This window comes from Schistocerca nitens, chromosome 7, assembly GCF_023898315.1.
Source record: "Schistocerca nitens isolate TAMUIC-IGC-003100 chromosome 7, iqSchNite1.1, whole genome shotgun sequence".
Lineage (NCBI taxonomy): Eukaryota > Metazoa > Arthropoda > Insecta > Orthoptera > Acrididae > Schistocerca > Schistocerca nitens.
The window spans coordinates 184,436,336-184,457,867 of NC_064620.1; positions in this window are offsets into that span (position 1 = coordinate 184,436,336).

Here is a 21,532-nt window from a genome sequence, read left to right on the forward strand (position 1 = left end):
GGTGTCTCCTGGCTGCTGTGTCGCTTGTGCCCCGTGTTGGCTCCAAGTGTTGTATTCGGCAAAGTTCTGTAATGGCAGCACCGTCTATGTTGTGGGTCCTCCGTACTAACAGCAAGGCGCCGCCTGCGTCTTATGCCCTCTGCGTCTCTGGTTATCTCGGAGTTCTGCACTTCTGATTCTAGGTTCGTGCTACATGATCCAGCCCATTCTTGCGTCTTGCTGTCTGACATTATTTTAGCAGGTTTTGTCACACATTATGACGCCTTCCGCTTCTATTTGACGCAATTTTGAAATCTGTTATTTTCTTGAGGCTCTAGAAATTTAGGCCTGACACCACAATAAAAATTAGTTGACACTAAACTGCTATTGTTAACATTCAATGCAAGTATCAGTGTTTTCTCAGCATAGGCGTCGGCAATCGTGGCAAGGAGGGGCATTTACCCCCCCCCCCCGGCCACCACCCCTCCACCGCCCGCACCCCTTCCGCAGAATCTGAAGCACATAATTTTCGGTCGTATACTGAGTACATCAACATAAATTTTCTGTGGTACGATACCATAAGAAACAGATTTTGAAGGTTACACAAAAACTTATAGCATGTCTCAAAACTGAAAAACTCATTTATATAAAAATGACAGTTTTACAGCCTTGCCTATTCCACTTCCTCTGGAAAAAATTTTACGTGCAGCCAAGGTGAACAGTAAGAATTTCTGACAATGAAATATATTGTTTTCAAACTATAGGAACACATTGTTTCAGAACACGAATAATCATTGGAATGTGGTTAGCTGTCACTATTGGGGACTACAAAGTGTTTGGAAGTGTTATGGTACTGACTGTATTGAACACAGAGCTCTCTACGTCTTTTCCTTCGGATATAACTTTTATTTCATGTCTTTCAGAATATTGATCGTTCCGTAACTATTTGATCAAACTTATCTGGGCACCGCTTTACGTTGCGAAACTGACCATTCATGTCGCAAGAGACGGACCCGCCAACGTAAAATAAGGCAGAGGGTATTCTATTTTCAGTGGAGAAGCATAACAGGAGAATGGGTCGGTGACCTCGAATGTGGACAGTCGTCGTGTATCACCTATGTTACAAAACCGTTACATACGAATCAACTACTCCAAATCTTCTAAAGTCTGCTGTTGGTGACGGTCATAGGAACAGGTCACAAGGATCAGCGCACAAATCTGTGGGGCGGGAGGGCTAGCCCAGCAACCGCAACATCATTAACAGTTGGCATGATGACAATTTGTTTTTACATGTTTGACCAGTGGGTGCATGAACACAAGTAAGCAAATTTCTTCCGGTATGAAATAACTGAATGAAATGCTGATTACACAGCAAACAATTTGTAATGGAGGAAAATACATCACAGCACTCAGTAGAGCAGTTGTTCGTAACAATTTCAATAAATTTTAGATTTCAGAAAACATGCACTTAGTGCATCCTGAACTATACGGTTCAAATGGCTCTGAGAGCTATGGGACTTAACATCGGAGGTCATCAGTACCCTACTATTTAGAACTACTTAAACCTAACTAACCTAAGCATATCACACCCAGCCATGCCCGAGGCAGAATTCGAACCTGCGACCGTAGTAGTCGCACAGTTCCGGACCGGAGCGCCTAGAACCTCTCGGGCACCGCGGCCGGCACCTGAACTACATGTCAATAACAATTTATCTTTTCAAACCAATTTAAGTAAGATTTGCAATTTTAGGAAAATGCGCGCCTGGGGGTTACTAAACCATTTCTCAATAACAATTTATCTTTTTAAAATAATTTCAATAATATTTGCGATTTAGAAAAGTGCACGTCTGGCACTTGCCAAAATCTATTAATAACCTTCCAACTTAGAATTTTTACTAAGAAAAATGTGCCAGCGCGCTGACGGTGTCTTTAATTGATAGCAATTCAAGTTACAAGATATTTAAGAACAAAACGCCCCACGACACTTTAACAAATGATTAGATAAATATCAACGTGTCAGTGCGAAATAAGCTCTGAACTTAAAAGTTGGCAGTCATCAGACTAACGCCAGATGCGTTTAAGAAACTAAAATAGATGCAATAATGTTATTATGGCTTTAATAAGCTCTGACAGCAGACCGACATGAGATGGCTTGACCTTTTCTAACGCGGATACTTAGGTCGGTCGCTAAGACAGCGGCCCCAAACCCGTGGCCGACCAGGCAGTGGAGACACGCCCTAAGCTTTCACCCGTAAGCTGTGCAGATGACACACGCCCATGGATGGACTGAACCACAACAAATCAAAATTATAAATAAAAAAAATAGTTAAACACAACGATGGACACCTACAATTTGGGAATAAACCGATTCCACTTAAGGGAAGTGATAGTGACGTTACTACATTAGTCCGCACAAATTGTGTTTATACACATTTGCAATGACTTTGAAGATAAGCTACAACGAACTGGATACTCAGCTATAAGTCAGGCAGTTAATATTGCTTCCAGAATATCAGTAACGCCTATCAAACTCAAGGTAGATTAGCCTTATAAGGACACAGCCATCTGTCCAACAGCCATGACGACATACCATTTTGTCTATCACATATTACACTGCTTTGGGACATTGGCTGTCTTAAGTTGCGGTTTATTATGCCTCAACAAATGGTCGAATCCTTGTCCATAAGCTCCAGTGGAACTGCACACTAGCGCGGCACGTGGTCCTTTACATACAAACATGTACTTATTAAATAAAATGTCTGTCCCAATTCAAAAATTGGCCACGTGGATTGCCTAGAAACCGTGGATGGAAATCGGCATCTGAAGGTTGTCACTCCACCCAACGGTGATATCGGCGTTCAAACGCCATACGCGCTATCAGGAATGCAGAAACCCCACCGACCAGGGCATACGCCACTAGCCACATCTACTCCAATTTCCTAAGAGCCTACATCTACATACATACTCCGAAATCCACCATACCGTACGTGGCTGAAGGTACCTCGTACCACAACCAGCATCTTCTCTCCCTGTTCCACTTCCAAACAGAACGAGGTAAAAATGACCGCCTATATGCCTCTGTACGAGCCCTAATCTCTCTCATCTTGGTGGTCTTTCCGCGAAATTTAAGTTGTTGGCAGTAAAATTGTACTGCAGTCACCCTCAAATGCAGGTTCTCTAAATTTCCTCAGTAGCGATTCACGAAAAGAACTCCTACTTTCCTTTAGAGACTCCCGCCCGAGTTCCTGAAGCATTTCTGTAACACTCGCGTGATGATCAAACCTACCAGTAACAAATCTAGCAGCCCGCCTCTGAATTTCTTCTATGTCCTCCCTCAATCCGACCTGATAGGGACCCCAAACGCTTGAGCACTACTCAAGCATAGGTCGTATTAGTGTTTTATAAGCGGTCTCCTTTACAGATGAACCACATCTTGCCAAAATTCTACCAATGAACCTAAGACGACTATTCGCCTCCTCCACAACTGCCATCACATGCTTGTCCCACTTCGTATCGCTCTGCAATGTTACGCCCAAATATTTAATCCACGTAACAGTGTCAAGCGCTACACTACTAATGCAGTATTCAAACATTACGGGATTCTTTTTCCTATTCATCTGCATTAATTTACATTTATCTATATTTAGAGTTAGCTGCAATTCTTTACACCAATCACAAATTCTGTCCAAGTCATCTTGTATCCTCCTACAGTCACTCAACGACGACACCTTTCCGTACACCACAGCATCATCAGCAAACAGCCGCACACTGCTATCCACCCTATCCCAAAGATCATTTATGAAGATAGAAAACAACAGCGGACCTACCACACTTCCCTGGGGCACTCCAGATGATACCCTCGCCTCCGATGAACACTCACCACCGAGGACAACGTACTGGGTTCTATTACTTAAGAAGTCTTCGAGCCACTCACATACTTGGGAATCAATCCCATATGCCAGTTTTTCTTGGCAAGGCGCCAGCTGTATATCCCGTGGCCTCACAGGTTGCCGGTGTACCACTCGCACCCCCTCCCGGACTTTCCTCATACCACCAGCCAACCAATTCCGCATGCAAGGACTGCGAACCAGCCCACTAGAGGAATATTGAATCTAGCGCCACGGATCAGCAGTATGGTGGTAACTTGGTGGTGGTGGTGGTGGTGGTGGTGGTGGTGGGGAGCTCAACGTCGAGGTCATCAGCGCCCATACAATTTCCTAATCTTTACAGTTCCAGTCTCGCCACTTCCCGAATGATGATGATATGATAAGTACAACACCAGCACCCAGTCCCCAAAGGAGAAGATCCCTCACCTGGCCGGGAATCGAAACCGGGACCCCGTGATCCAGAGGTAGCAACGCTAGGCACTAGAGGTGGTAACATGAAGAAGGAACCACAGTTCAACCAAGGCAAGGCAGATCTCATTTAGAGGTTGTAAAAATTCGCATGAAATCAGCAGGAGGAGTCAGCTGGTAGTTCCAAAGATGTGCCAGCATTCCATCTAGCTCAATGAAAGTGCAAATTGATTTAAAAAAGAGACGGGTACAGTAGTCGAGCAGTCCCTCATAATCCACACATTTGGGTATTCAGTGCTAAACGAAACTTCATATTGTGTTAATAGCGACGTCAGTGGGCACTGTATGACTGAAAACGAGTGATTTGGATTGATGAATCAATCTGTACCTCACTGCAGCTCGATGGAAGGATTTGAGCTTGGCATGGAGGACGTTATGTACTGTCATCAAGTGTAACGCGAACAGCAAAGTACGGAGGAGATGGTGCTGCAATATGGGGCTCTTGTTTGTGATCAGGATGTGGCCTCAAAAAATGGTTCAGATGGCTCTGAGCACTATGGGACTTAACTTCTGAGGTCATCAGTCCCCTAGACTTTAGAAGTACTTAAACCTAACTAACCTAATGACATCACACACATCCATGCCCGAGGCAGGATCCGAACCTGCGACCGTAGCGGTCGCGCGTTTCCAGAATGTAGTGCCTAGGACCGCTCGGCCACTCCAGCCGGCGATGTGGCCTCCTTATTGCGACTAAAGAAACACTAAATTCGGAAGGATGTGAGCACCGTGTACAGTAGAGGAACAGGCGACTGTATTAGGATGTCAGTGCACCCTGTCATACAGCAGGTTATGTTTTGTGCAATAAAATTTCTAAAATGGACTGACGAGGCTCTAGTCCCTACTTGAACTGAATGGAACCCATTGAAACGTATTAGAACGTCGACTTCTGTCATGGCTTTTGCGGAAGAATAGACTGCCGTTCTTCCAAAGACATTGTCATGTTATTGAAAGTGTCCCCAGCAGAGTTCAAACCACTATAAATGTGAAGGCTCGCCACACGCCATATTAATCTCCAGTAATGGCGTCCGCATACTTTTGATCAGGTAAACGCCTGTTTGGTTCCTGTATACCAGCATGCAGAGCCTCTATTAATTCACAACTAAACAACCACAGAACACAGTAAAGTTCCCACACCTGACTGACCTGGATCGGCATGATTGAGGAAGCTTAATGGTGGAAGAATAACGCCAGAAAGCCTGTAAGGCCTTGCAAAATCGTTATCAGTACAGAAATCAATGTCCCGCACAGAAATCCGTCGTCCAATCGAATAGACAAGAGCCAAGTGTCAAGCACTGCATCACGAGGATGAACTCGACAGTCTTGACTTGGTGAACAATGTGTGTGTTGAATTTCGACCACTGCTTATAAAACATTCTTGACTCTAGGTGGCAGGAGGATGTGAGTCTTCGGGAGAGCCAGCTACCCTGCGTTGCCTTGACCTGCAACCTTTGAATTATTTATTTATTTGTTTAATTCACGATGAAAACTTAAATATATAACATCTTTAAACATATGTGAATAATGACAAGCTTCTATAATGCTCCGATCTAGTTCTCTAATCCACTCAATCGCTTCATCCGATGCCCAGTGAATGTCCATTATTGTCCTTTTGTATACTCGAAGAGGAAAATCAGGAATGCCATGATGGGTTGACTCTAAGAAGGCACCAAAGTCATAATTTGAAGGGCCAGCCAATCCTCACTTGTGCAGCAGATAGACTCATCCGCCTCGTCCAGTTCGAATAAGATTCGCGATCCTCCATTGACGTTTGGGGAGATCGAATCCTCGTAGGTGCATGGGAAGGGTTCTCAATCAGTTGACTACTGATAACTGTTCCCACAGAATTTTCCATGACTGGTTTAATGGATATCACTGAAAGAGGTTCCAACGAGGTGGTTTGCAGTGCTCCACGACGGTTCCTTTGATACCAAGCGTTGCTGTTGTGTTTGTGCAGTATTTAGCTGAGGATACTTCTGAATGTGTACTTCTGAACGTTGTTGCAGACCTTCAGGAGAGCTACTTAGCGTTGGTGGTAGGATATTACTGTGAGCAGAAAGCCATACCGTGTTTGTACTCCCAACACGTAATTATTGATAATTATTCAGATTTCCTGATTGACTATGTAAACTTCATTGGCCGTGGTAGAAAGACGCTTATTCTAATTGTAGTGCCACAACATACTCATTAATTATCTTTGCTTGGTTAAAACATATTGTATGATAGTTCCAATGTTTCCAAATCATCATAAACACCATCCTCATTTTCGTCAATTTGGCATCCGCTGCTGGACAAAGTGCTTCAATACACTTTTCGATGTATTAACATATTTAGCAATAAGAGTCCATTCTGATTCTAGGTGATTCTTAATACCATTTACCCAAGCACTACTATGTTTCAATATCTGTCTTTTCCTACCGATAGGAATGTAGTAGAGAAGTTTCTTGGCCCATCTACTATCCATCCGTCTGGCTACACGCCTTAGCTAATAACACACATTAATTTCAATCTTTCCTTTCCAGAAATATTAAAAGCTTGGTTTTGATCACCGTGTCCGTTTCTTGTCCACTCTTTTGTTTATGCAACTCGGAACTCTCCACTGGATACTGAGCAACTTTTAGGTTTTTAATGCTTTCCTCATTAGTAGTAAATATCTTAATCTCCTAAGTCAATCTTTGTAATACACACTGACGGTAAAGTTTCTGGTTCAGATTCGCTGAATTCCTAGATCTGAAAAATTCATTTAACTTACCATAAGTACTTTACGATATTTTCATAATTTTGCTTATGTCCTTTTCTCTCGGCACAATCTTCAGTTAACCTAGTTCAATTGCTCATTGTGCCCTCAATGCCTTCAATTTTCAGGCCTACTCTCACGCCTGCTATATTACTTCTGTTGGAGCAGATTAGAAAAGCGACGATCGTACACTTACTCCATGATAATGCTTTGCGTAATTGTGTGTGACAAGCGATTTTCATTTTGTACTACGTAGAAGGATGATTTGACCACATCTATTACGCACCTGATAATGAGCAACGCTTAATAAAGTACTATTTTAACATAATATCATTGTGGAAACTGTCGTTCTCTGGATATGTCGACGCTTTGTTGTCCACCCTGAAGCAGTCACTTAAACAGATAACGTGTTTTGCATTATATTTTTTGCTGTAAGCTCCACATTTTTGGCATATTTTATCATACATTTGTCTCAATACGCGTGTTGGCAGTGAGGCGGAGGGATCCAAGGGTGTATTTTGGAGGAGCTTGCCAGTTACTGCATATGGCTGAGAATAAAATGACGCTGTTGTCATTGTGCGCAATCAGAAAACTGTGCGTATGTGTGTATGCGTGCGTGCGTGCGTGCGTGCGAGAGAGAGAGAGAGAGAGAGAGAGAGAGAGAGAGAGAGAAACTTTCGTTGTATCTGTAAAACGAAGCCGGTCGGAATGGCCGCGCGGTTCTAGGCGCTACGGCTTGAGCCGAGCGACCGCTCCGGTCGCAGGTTCGAATCCTGCCTCGGGCATGGATGTGTGTGATTTCCTTAGGTTAGTTAGGTTTAATTAGTTCTAAGTTCTAGGCGACTGATGACCTCAGAAGTTAAGTCGCATAGTGCTCAGAGCCATTTTTTGTGTAAAACGAAAGTACTCGTCGCTTCTGATGGCAGATATTCATTTCTTCGCTACAGCCTTCCGACCGTCTTGGAGCTACAGCGTTGTAGGAGAGACTGTGTGAAAGTATGGAATGGACCGCGTGGCAAACTGAAGCGTGGTGTCACTCCTTGAGGTGCACTCAGGTACTACGCCTGGTTGGGCACCACACACTAAAGTTAGGGATCTGGATGCGGCCCCTATGCTTGAACCACACATTTGTCGTGAAATGGTCAAAAAGAGGATGTTAGGCTAAAATGTAGGAGTGGAAAAGAAGTAATTGGTGCACCTAAATCTGATACCTATTTGCAGGTAGGGGCGGGTATGGAGGATGACTCTACAACTCTGAAAATCAACCAGAGGAGTGCTGGACAAAGTGTCGTTCACTGTTCTGATGTGTCACGTTTATTAAAGATAAGCATCAATATGGCTTGTGTTACATCAACCGGAAATTTTGTGGTTAGTACAGAGCAGGTACATGAAGTGCCATTTCACCCCGCGGGTAAGTATTGCTCAAGACGGACCATCGATTGAGCAACTGGGACCGGTGGCGTCACGGCTGGAAAGTTAACGGAGCAGAGCCGAACTTGGGCGCCGGCTGCCGGCACAGAGGAAATCGGCAGCAGTTTAGCTGCGCTCGAGCAGGTGACCTGCCGGGGGCGGACAAGAGGCGGAGGCGGCGGCAGGGGGCGGAGGCTGGATCCGGCCAGCTGGGCAGATAACGCTAATGGAGTCCCGTCCGCGGGAGGCGCCCCCCGGTTGTCCCCCGCTTTGGCCGCGATCCCAGATAATATGGCCGCGCAATTAAGAGCTGAATACCGATATTAGGCCCGCGTTTGTTCCGCCAGATAGCGCTGAGCGCGAGCCCTCGCGGTGATTACATTGCGGCGAAGAGTGGAATGGCATCCACACTTTGCCCGACCATGCCGAAAGACCATCGCTGCTGTCCCTGATCGACGGATCCCAGCATCGAATTCGAATCTAATCTCGTACCACGTCCCACATTTTATCTGTCGTAGGCCTACGTACACATCATGCGTCCGGAATTCTTCGATTGGTTGGCTACGGTGTACAAACTTGTCTGAATGCCTTGGAGAAGTTCCGTGTGGAAGGAAGAGGGCCTGCAGTGTGTCAGGATACTATCCGACAAGCATTTTTCGATTGTGTGCTGGATAGTGTCGTGCCATACTGGGGTCCATATCCCTCCATTGTGTTAAATATACTGATTGATCGTTATTAAGGTTTAAAAATTCTATGAAGAGACGTACATCACACTGAGACACGTTACTCAGTACGCGTAGCCGCAAATGTGGGAAGTAAAATGTGCACGACAAGTGTTGAACATGTGACGTCACCAAATGACGTACCTCGCTTCACGTGTAGCAAGTAGTTGCGCTTGTCGATCATAACCTCACCAGCAGGGGGCACTGCCACACATTGCTCAGATTGGGAATACTCTGTTTTCGTTCTTGCATTGTCCGAAGTGATAGGGTAGTGGCCGTCGTAATGCTAATGCAACTATATGATGAATTGCTTTACATTTGCGAAAATAGAGCAGCGAGAGGAGTGACGTGTAGTCCTAACTACTACAAGCGAAAGTGGGATCGACAATCTCAACCGTTGCACGTGCCAGAGCAGCTTGAGGTATTTCCTGACATTTGCGGCCCCATGTGTCTTGCATTAAATTACTTATCTCAGTATCATCTACATCGCTTGGGTTTTCAGACGTTAATAAAAATCACGATGTTCAACTGATGTACGTTATAATCGCTGACAGGTGGTATTTACGACTTTGCAGACTGCCAAACTACGTATTATTTACTTACAGTTATTGGATGCATAAATTTTTCCTTAATGCTGGAACGTTATTATGTGCTCCTACATCATTTGACATTACCGACACCTAAAGTTTGTTGCTGCAGTATAAAAATATCGGTTACTCGGAATAGATACTCATGTGGTAAGTTTTGCCACACAATTAGCGATACTTACTCGTACTATTAACATCAAATTGTCCCTTAACGTACTCACCTTTCTAATCCACACGCTCTTTCGTTTTTTTTATTTTTATTTATTTATTTATTTATTTTTTCGTTTTCTGACGGTTCGGATGAGGCTCGTCGTTAGTTCCTCTCCTGTGCTAACCGCTTCATCTCATCTAACATCCTTAATTATTTGTGACTCTTCAATTAGTGGCCACAACGAACTTTATAATTTCAAACATTTACGACTTTTTTCGCTGACGAACCCTACAAAATGATGAAAGGAAAAATGTTTATCACTCACCACTTTTCCCATGTCCATACAGTAAAAGCACCGCATGAGGCAGGACGTAACCACTAATTATAAAACGAAGAAAGAGGAAAGTAATGAATAGCAGAAATGATAATAGCTAAACACTGAACATCAAAAGTAGATGGAGTGAAGGAATTTTGATAGCTTGGAAGCAAAAAAACACACGACAAATGAAGCAAGGAGGACATGAAAGGTACACTCTTTTGACTGATTTGATGCAATTCTCCGCGAAATCCTCTCCTATACCAAACTTCTCATCTTAGAGTAGCATCTGCAACCTTCGTCCTAAACTGTTTGCTGTATGTATCCCAACCTCTGTCTTCCTGTGTAGTTTTTACCGTTACAGTACCCTCTAGTACCATGGAAGTTATTTCCTGATGTCTTCGCACATGTCCTATTATACTGTCTCTTTGTCAGTGTTTTCCATGTGTTATATATGTTTGACATTATGTCAACAGCTGGGGATAATCTGAATTGTCATTTTATTCCGAAGGATCAGGTACGCCAAGATCGCTTGAAAATCTTTTATTGATTAGCAGTTTAGACAGACCTGTGCTGTCACCATCGGATCTTACAATCTTGCAAGTCACGTCCTGATGTCAATACCTTTAATTGTAAAACGTCGTAACATCACTATGTTTCCTGCAGGTTTTTAGAGATCTTGAACTTCCATTAACATGTTAAGAGATCCGATGGTGACAGCACAGACCTGTCAAAACTGGTAACCATAAAAGTTTTACAAGCGGTCTTGGCGTATCCAATATTTACGAATAATATTCTCCATAATTTACTTATTTCGTCGACTATTCTGACAATCTCTTCATTCTTCAATTTATCAGTCCACCTAATATTTAACATTCTTCTCTAAACCCACATGTCAGATGCTTAGATTCTCTTCTTTCCCAATTTTTCCACGGTCCAAGTTTCACTACCACATAGTGGTGAGCTGAAAACATACATTCTCAGAAATTTGTTCCTCAATCCATGCCCTCTTCCTTAAAAGGAAAAATAGATGGGTCATGTTTATTAAAAGAGGACTTTCTGACACATTAAAAGTATTTGTGTGCTTCCGTTTTAAAAGTAGTTGTGTTTTGAAATTTTCAGAATTTACTTCGTTGTTGTTCCTTTTTGTTCCTTTTTGTTTGCCTTTTCATTCTTGTATAGTACCTGTCTTTTCCTTTAGTCTTGCATTTTCAGTCAGCAGTCCTATCATTGATTTGTTGCGGCCCGCCGCTAACTCCTCTCCTGTGCCAACCTCTTCAGCACTTGCAACCTACTCTCTCATTTATTTGTTGCACGTATTACAATTTCTGTTTCACTTTACTATTTTTACCCTCTACAGCACCCTCTAGTACCATAGAAGTTACTGCGTGGTGTCTCAACAGATATCCTTTGTCAGTGTTTTCCATATATTTCTTTCCTTGCCAATTCTCCAGAGAGACTCCTAATTCTTTTATCAGCTTACTTAGTTTTCAACTTCATTCTGTTGCACCACATCTCAAATGCTTCTATTCTCTTCTTTTTCGCTTTTACCACAGTTAATGTTTCACTACCATACAATGCCGGGCTTCAAATGTACATTCTCAGAAATTTCTTTCTCAAGTTAAGGTCTATGTTTGATACTAGTAGACTTCTCATATCCAGCAATGCCCGTTTTGTCAGGGCTAGTCTGCTTTTTATGTCGTCCATGTCCGTCTGTCAGGCGTTACTTTGCTGCCTAGGTAGAACAACTCCTTAACTTCATCTCCTTCATTCCTTGCATTCCACTCTTATTGGCTCTTGTACATGTTGTATATTTCCTTATTCCCTATAAAAAAATGGTTGAAATAGCTCTGAGCACTATGGGACTTAACTTCTGAGGTCATCAGTCCCCTAGAACTTAGAACTATTTAAACCTAACCTAAGGACGTCACACACATCCATGTCCGAGGCAGTATTAGAACCTGCGACAGTAGCGGTTGCGCGGTTCCAGACTGTAGCGTCTAGAACCGCTCGGTCACTCCGGCCGGCGATCTACCCTATAGATTACACGTATTTTTGTCAGAATTTCGAACATCTTTGCACTATTTTACATTGTCAGACGCTTGTTCCAGATCGACAACTCGTGTGAACTTGCTTACACTATCTAATTTGTGGACGGTTACATGCTCCGTGCGCATATAACCGCTAGTGCAGTGTTTTTGTTACTAATAATTAATTTGGGTCCTGAATGTGACGTTGAGCTCGTGCAGACATCCCGTCCGTGACCGGTGCGTTGACCACGGCTGTTCGGGTGGCAGAGGAACGCGGCGGGGTGCTCGAAGACGCGGCGGCGTAATTAGTCAGGGATCGGGCCGAAACTATGGCCATTAGTGGTCATTAGACAGCGCAGACAGGCGGCGTGGCCGGCCACCGTGCAGGGCCAGAGCGCCGTGCCGTGCCGCGTCGCCGGGCGCTGCATTATTTACGATCGGTAACAACGCCCCGCGGGCGCAACTTACCGCTCTGGCGCCTCGCGACGAAACGCCCTTTCCCTAGCCGGTAACAGCTGCTCTTTGCTTGTGCGTCAGTATGACCATTACTGCGAGGAAGCTGAATAGAGAAGGTGTGTTGGTAGTAGTGTTACGTTCTACTAAAACTACGTTGGTCCAAAATCTACGGTTCAGCAGTTTTGATGGTTGTTACTGTTGTTGTTGTTGTTGTTGTTATCGTCTTCAGTCCGAAGACTGGTCTGAGACAGCTCTCCATGCTGCTCTATCCTGTGCACGACTTCTAGCCCCGAAAGAACTACTGCACTCTACATCCTTCTGCATCTGTTCACTGTATTCATCTCTTGGTCCCCCCCTAAGATTTTTACCTTCCCACTCTTCCGTCCAGTACTAAATTGGTGATCCCTAGACGTCCCAAAAAGTAACCTATTAACCAACCCCCTTCATCAAGTTCTTTCCTCATCAGTTCTTTTCAGTACCTTCTTGTTAGTTACAAGATCTATCCAGAATGAGATTTTCGCTCTGCAGTAGAGTGTGCGCTGATATGAAACTTCCTGGCAGATTAAAACTGTGTGCCGGACCGAGACTCGAACTCGGGACCTTTGCCTTTCGCGGGCAAGTGCTCTACCAACTGAGCTACCCAAGCACGACTCACGCCCCGTCCTCACAGCTTTACTTCTGCCAGTACCTCGTCTCCTACCTTCCAAACTTTACAGACGCTCTCCTGGTTCGCAGTAGCTCAGTTGGTAGAGCACTTGCCCGCGAAAGGCAAAGGTCCCGAGTTCGACTCTCGGTTCGGCACACAGTTTTAATCTGCCAGGAAGTTTCAAGATCTATCTATTTAAGCTTAAGCATTCTTCTGTAGCAACACATTTCAAAAGATTCTCTTCTCTTCTCCTCTCTTCTTGTCTAAACTGTTTATCATAGACGTTTCACTTCCATACATGGCTACACTCCAGACAAATACCTTCAGTAAAGACTCCCTAACATTTAAGTCTACTTCCGATGTTAACAAATTTTTCTTGAGAAGTGCTTTTCTTGCCATAGCTACCCTACATTCAATTTCCTCTCTACTTCAGCTATCACCAGCTATTTTGCTGCCCAAATGGCATAACTAATCAACTACTTACGTGTCTCATTCCCAAAGCTAATTTCGTCAGCATCACCTGATTTAATTCGACTACGTTCCATTATCCTCGTTTTGCTTTTGTTGACGTTCATCTTATGTCCTCCTTCAAAGAAACTGTCAATTCCATTAACTGCGCTTTCAAGTCCTTTGCTGTCTGTGATTGAATTAGATAATCATCGACAAACCTCAAAATTTTTGTTTCTTCTCCTTGAATTTTAAATCCTACTCCATTTTTTTTTTTTTTTTTTTTTAGTTGTATGTTCATTGTACAGACTGAGTAACATCGGAGACAGACCACAACGCTGTCTCACTCCGTTCTCAGTCACTGTTTTCCTCTCATGCCCCTCGACTCCTGTGACTGCCATCTGGTTACTGTACAAGATGTGAATAGCGTTTGGCTCCTGTATTTTACCCATGTCACCCTCATAATTTCAAACAGAGGATATCAGTCAACAATGTCAAAAGCTTTCTCTAAGGCTACATATGCTGTAAACGTAGGTTTGCCTTTCCTTGACGTAGCCTCTAAACTAAGTACTAGGGTCAGTGCCCACATTTCTCCGAAATCCAAACGCGACTTCCCCAAGGTCAGCCTCTAGCATTTTTTTTTCCATTCTCTTGTAAAGAATTTGGTTAGCATCTTGCAACCATGACTTATGAAACTTATAGTTGGATAATTCTCATTCTTGTCAGCACCTGCTTTCTTTCGATTTGCAATTATTATATTCTTCTTTAAGTATGAGAGTATTTTGCCTGTGTTGCACACCAGATGGGATAATTTTGTTATGGCTGGCTCCCCCAAGGCTGTCACTAGTTCTTACAGAATGTCGTCTTCTCTCTTGAGATCGTTTCGACTTAGGTCTTTCAGTGCTCTGTCAAATTCTTCTCGCAGTATGGTATCTCCTGCCTCATCTTCATCTACATCCTCTTCCATTTCTACAATATTACTTTCAAGTTCATCTTCATTGCAGAGGCCCTCTAGATTCTCCTTCCACCTTACAGCTTGCCATTCTTTGGTTAGGACTGGTTTTCCATCTGAGCACTTGATATTAACACAGCTTCGGGAGACGGGCGTCCCGTAATGAAATATGCTTCTAACTCCTTACATTTGTCGTCGGCCATTCCTGCTTAGCCATTTTCCTGTCATTCTTATTTTTTAGATGTTTGTATTTTCCTTCCGTCTCCTATATTTGCTGCATTTTTATATTTTCTCTTCCATCGATTAAATTCAACACCTCCTGTGTTATCCAAGTTTCTGCTAGACCTTGTTTTCTTGCCTACTTGATTCTCTGCTTCCTTCATAATTTCATCTCCCAAAGCTACCCATTTGTCTTCTACTGCTCTTCTTTCCCCTGTTCTATTCAGTCGTCGCCCAGTGGTCCATCTGAGACTCTCAACAACCTCAGGTTCTTTCAAATTATCCCGGTCCCATCTCCTTAATTTCCTACTTTTTCGCATTTTTTTCAGTTTTAATTTATAGTTCTTAACCTATAAATTGTCACAATCCACGTGTGCTCCCGGAAATGTCTTACAAATTGAAGTCTGATTCCGAAATCTCTTCGTAACCATTTTATAATCAGTCTGAAACATCCTGCGTTTGCAGTTCTCTTCCACGTCTACAAAGACCGGTACCGACCGACCGCCGTGTCATCCTCAAATTTTGACTCATTGGATACCGATATGGAGGGACATGTGGCTCTCCCTGGCGTTGTCAGCTTTCGTGACCGAAGTCGCTACGTCTGAATAATGTAGTTCGTCATTTCCCTTCAGAAGACCTGAATATATCCCGCTTGCCAAAAGCGCTCGACAGACTGGACGGTCACCCATCTAAGAGCGAGCCAATCTCTCGATTGCCTACGGTGATCTGACGGGAACCGATGTTACCATTGCGGTAACACCGTTGGGCAGTTTAAATACATAAACATAAAAAGTATATGTAATTATTGTTATTTTGTACTACATAGAATGTTGTTCATCATGATCAAAGGCACGAGTTCTCTCTTGTTACTGATTTACGCCAATGTCGTTCATGAATAATAGAAAAATATTTTATATAAGTTCGACGAAGCATTGAATCGATATTTGTTATATTTCTGTTTTTACCTTTTCGTTGAGAATATTGTGTTTCCTAACGCTACGTAATAAATCGGTTTTGTTGTTTTGTTTTCTTTACTTTTACTATAACATGACTCTGTTTCAGATTACAAATAACGAAATATGCAATAAACTTTTTAAAAAATGACAATTGCAGTCCTGCAGTTCTTACGTAACACACGGGAGGGAGAACTATTTTGGACAAAAATGTTTCTGAGGTTACCAGGACCTATATTTCTATGGCATTTACATATCCTCATTCGGTTCCTGGACAGTCCACTACTCGCTTTTTTTGGGGGGTATCTAGTGAGACGTTAATTTGCATACGTAAAGAAATTAATTGCGTACGTAAAGAAAGCGATCGCTACCAGATAACGCCCGATAGTTGGCAACACACCCAACGTACGGGTAACGCATGTACGACCTTAACTGACCAAAGCTACTTGGGTAATTAAGGCAGTACTTGATTTTATTCTACGGTAGCCTACGGTAGTTTCCCAACTGTAAGTGGTAGTAACACGTGACACAGATAGTTGCTAGAAAATCCATAATAGTTCACTATAAATTTGTTTATATTAATCGCAGTACAAAGAAGCAGTTACATAACAGGTTTCACTCGTTGAACAATCATCTTCAGAGCATAGTACCTAATGCCACTGACATCATAATGTACATTGTGAGTAACCAATAAAGACGTGCTACCAACAATAAATTGTCAACTGTGCCCAGTACACTACCAACATTGTGGCTGGGTGTTGTGTTTCTCCTTAGAAAAACGCCACACTCACCCTTCGATGATATCGTCTACTTGTGCAGCGCGCAGGCCATTCGTGAAGAAAACGATTAATGTTACTCTGCAACAAAAACTGTAGCGGACCTAGTTGCTCTAACTGCAGGAAAATGCTGCATAAAACGTTTTTCTTGCTACAGGTTTTACCTGCTATTACTTTAGGGAAGCATTTCGAATTCTAATTTCGATATATTGTCCCTTCAAGTGCATGTTAAGGGCCAAGTTTGTGTTAGCCGGAAGTTAGGTTTTCAACGCTCATATGAACCAGTCAAGAACAGAGTGCTCTGATTAAGACAGGGACGCAGTCTTTCACCCCTACTGTTCAGTTTATACATCGAAGAAGCAGTGATGGAAACAAAAGGATCTGCTGAATGGAACGAACATTCTGAGTATAGAATACAGATTGAGAGTAAATAGAAGGAAGAAGAAATGAATCAGAAGTAGCAGATATTTGAGCGTCGAGGAACGTAACATCAGGGTTAATGGTCACGAAGTAGATGAAGCTACGAAATTCTACTACCTAATCAGAGCACAACTTAATCATAGCTAACACTTGGTTTAAGAATCATGATAGAAGGTTGTATACATGGAAGAACCCTGGAGATACTAAAAGGTATCAGACAGATTATATAATGGTAAGACAGAGATTTAGGAACCAGGTTTTAAATTGTAAGACATTTCCAGGGGCAGATGTGGACTCTGACCACAATCTATTGGTTATGACCTGTAGATTAAAACTGAAGAAACTGCAAAAAGGTGGGAATTTAAGGAGATGGGACCTGGATAAGCTGACTAAACCAGAGGTTGTACAGAGTTTCTAGGAGAGCATAAGGGAACAAATGGCAAGAATGGGGGAAAGAAATATAGTAGAAGAAGAATGGGTAGCTTTGAGGGATGAAGTAGTGAAGGCAGCAGAGGATCAAGTAGGTAAAAAGACGAGGGCTAGTAGAAATCCTTGGGTAACAGAAGAAATATTGAATTTAATTGATGAAAGGAGAAAATATAAAAATGCAGTAAATGAAGCAGGCAAAAAGGAATACAAACGTCTCAAAAATGAGATCGACAGGAAGTGCAAAATGGCTAAGCAGGGATGGCTAGAGGACAAATGTAAGGATGTAGAGGCTTATCTTACTATGGGTAAGATAGATACTGCCTACAGGAAAATTAAAGAGACCTTTGGAGATAAGAGAACCACTTGTATGAACATCAAGAGCTCAGATGGAAACCCAGTTCTAAGCAAAGAAGGGAAAGCAGAAAGGTGGAAGGAGTATATAGAAGGTTTATACAAGGGCGAAATACTTGAGGACAATATTATGGAAATGGAAGAGGATGTAGATGAAGATGAAATGGGAGATACGATACTGCGTAAAGAGTTTGACAGAGCACTGAAAGACTTAAGTCGAAACAAGGCCCCCGGAGTAGACAACATTCCATCGGAACTACTGACGGCGTTGGGAGAGCCAGTCATGACAAAACTCCACCATCTGGTGAGCAAGATGTATGTGAGAGCCGAAATACCCTCAGACTTCAGGAAGAATATAATAATTCCAATCCCAAAGAAAGCAGGTGTTGACAGATGTGAGAATTACCGAACTATCAGTTTAGTAAGTCACAGCTGCAAAATACTAACACGGATTCTTTACAGACGAATGGAAAAACTAGTAGAAGCCGACCTCGGGGAAGATCAGTTTGGATTCCGTAGAAATGTTGGAACACGTAAGGCAATACTGACCTTACGACTTATCTTAGAAGAAAGATTAAGGAAAGGTAAACCTATGTTTCTAGCATTTGTAGATTTAGAGAAAGCTTTTGAGAATGTTGACTGGAATACTCTCTTTCAAATTCTACAGGTGACAGGGGTAAAATACAGGGAGCGAAAGGCTATTTACAATTTGTACAGAAACCAGATGGCAGTTAGAAGAGTCGAGGGGTATGAAAGGGAAGCAGTCGTGGGGAAGGGAGTGAGACAGGGTTGTAGCCTCTCCCCGATGTTATTCAATCTGTATATTGAGCAAGCAGTAAAGGAAACCAAAGAAAAATTCGGAATAGGTATTAAAATCCATGGAGAAGAGATAAAAACCTTCAGGTTCGCCAATGACATTGTAATTCTGTCGGAGACAGCAAAGGACTTGGAAGAGCAGTTGAACGGAATGGATGGTGTCTTGAAGGGAGGATATAAGATGAACATCAACAAAAGCAAAACGAGGATAATGGAATGTAGTCGAATTAAGTCGGGTGATGTTGAGGGTATTAGATTAGGAAATGGGACACTTAAAGTAGTAAAGGAGTTTTGCTATTTGGGGAGCAAAATAACTGATGATGGTAGAAGTAGAGAGGATATAAAATGTAGACTGACAATGGCAAGGAAAGCGTTTCTCAAGAAGAGAAATTTGTTAACATCGAGTATAGATTTAAATGTCAGGAAGTGGTTTCTGAAAGTATTTGTGTGGAGTGTAGCCATGTATGGAAGTGAAACATGGACGGTAAATAGTTTGGACAAGAAGAGAATAGAAGCTTTCGAAATTTGGTGCTACAGAAGAATGCTGAAGATTAGATGGGTAGATCACATAACTAATGAGGAGGTACTGAATAGGATTTGGGAGGAGTTTGTGGCACAACTTGACCAAAAGAAGGGTGCGGTTGGTAGGACATGTTCTGAGGCATCAAGGGATCACCAATTTAGTATTGGAGGGCAGCGTGGAGGGTAAAAATCGTAGGGGGAGACCAAGAGATGAATACACTAAGCAGATTCAGAAGGATGTAGGTTGCAGTAGGTACTGGGAGATGAAGCTTGCACAGGATAGAGTAGCATGGAGAGGTCCATCAGACCAGTCTCAGGACTGAAGACCACAACAACAACAACAACAACAACAACAACAACAACAACAAGCAACAAAATAACCAATGACGAATGGAGCAAGTAGGACCACAAAAGTAGACTAGCACTGGCAAATAGGACATTCCTGGCCAAGAGAAGTCAACTCGTATTAACTTACGCCTCAATTTGAGGAAGAAATTTCTAAGAAAGTACGTTTCGAGCACAGCATTGAATTGTAATAAAACATGGACTACGGAAAAACCAGAACAAAAGAGGATCGATGCGGTTTAGGTGTGGTGTTACGGACGTATATTGAAAATTATGGGGTTGATAAGGTAAGGAATGAGGAGTTTTCTGCAGAATTGGCGAGAAAATGGATGCCTAGAAAACACTGACAAGAAGAATTGGCAGGGTAATACGGCAGGAAATAACTTCCGTGATACTAGAGGGAGCTCTAGAGGGAAAAATTACAGAGAAAGAGACTAGAACGCATCCATTAGATAACTGCGCAAGTTGGTTGCAATTGCTATTTTGAGATGCAAATGTTGGCACAGGAGAGGAAATTGTGGTGGGCCGCATCAAGCCAGAGAGGTTGATCACTGCAAAGAAATTATATGCAGTCACTGTCAATAGCCTCCCTATGGCATTCACTTACCTGCTATCGGAAAATTTAAAAACCGATGACTATGAAACAGGACTGTATTGTATTGTATGTTAACCGGCGATCTAGAAATGACGGAAAGGCTCCGTCTATGCCGCAGCCGTAGTGGTCCACAACCCCACGGCGACTATCGCAGTCCACTTCACCCCTCCGCCGACCCAAACCGAACCCAGGGTTATTGTACGGTTCGGCCCCCGGTGGACCCCCCCCCCCCCCCCCCCCCGGAACGTCTCACACCAGACGAGTGTAACCACTATGTTCTCGTTGTAGAGTAATGTTGGTGTACGCGTACATGGAGAACTTGTTTGCGCAGCAATCGCCGACATAGTGTAACTGAGGAACCAGCCCGTATTCGCCGAGGCAGATGGAAAACAGCCTATAAACCATCCACCGGACCTCGACACAAATGCCGGGCGGATTCTTGCCGGGGACCGGCGCTCCTTCCCAATCCGGAAAGCCGTGCGTTAGACTGCACGGCCAAGCGGGCGGGCTATGAAACAGGATACTCGCTTTATATTACTCAAATTGGTCTCTTCAAACGTTCAGTTCGCAGTCACGACTTGTAAAATAAGCCAATTCAAATAGAACATACAGAATTCCCACTTTCGTCTTTACCGTTCCTCCATAGTTACTTCCTGACGTCCCACGATAGATTTTTGATCGTAACTGCGCAAAATGATGGTGGCTGAACTCTGAGTGAATCCCAAACTCCACAAAGAAATTGTGTAGCCTATTACATACGTGCAGATTACCTCAGCCAGTCAAAAGAGAGGGAAGTTTATAGCCAATCACCTATCAGTATGAAATGGCACTATCTCAAGTCTTTTAAATGGCCAATTGCAACATAATATTGCTTCGTAGCATTTTATTACATGAACAGTTTTAGGAAAGCCACAAACACCAAAATTATCCCGTCTTCTCCTGGCCGAAGTTTTGGAGTATATTATTCATTTCCCAAGTACCAAAACCTGGTGAATTATACTACACAATTTTCCCTGAGCATATGACTCGCTCACTTTCTGTTCCAATACTCATGCTACCATTTACTCAGTTAATCGACATGTCAGAATTAATATATCACATTTGTTCTCATTTGTACTTCCGTTCGCTCCAAAATTAAACACACAAAATCAGCGATAAGTAACAGAAGACGTGATGTAAGCGAAAGATAAAAGTTATTAACGAAGATTCATTGTTTTGACACCTTAAAATTTCATTGCCTGTATGATAGCGACATCTCTCAGCTGGAGTCGTAACTACAGGTATTAGCACATGCTAGATAGTAAGAGCACATCTGTCAAAA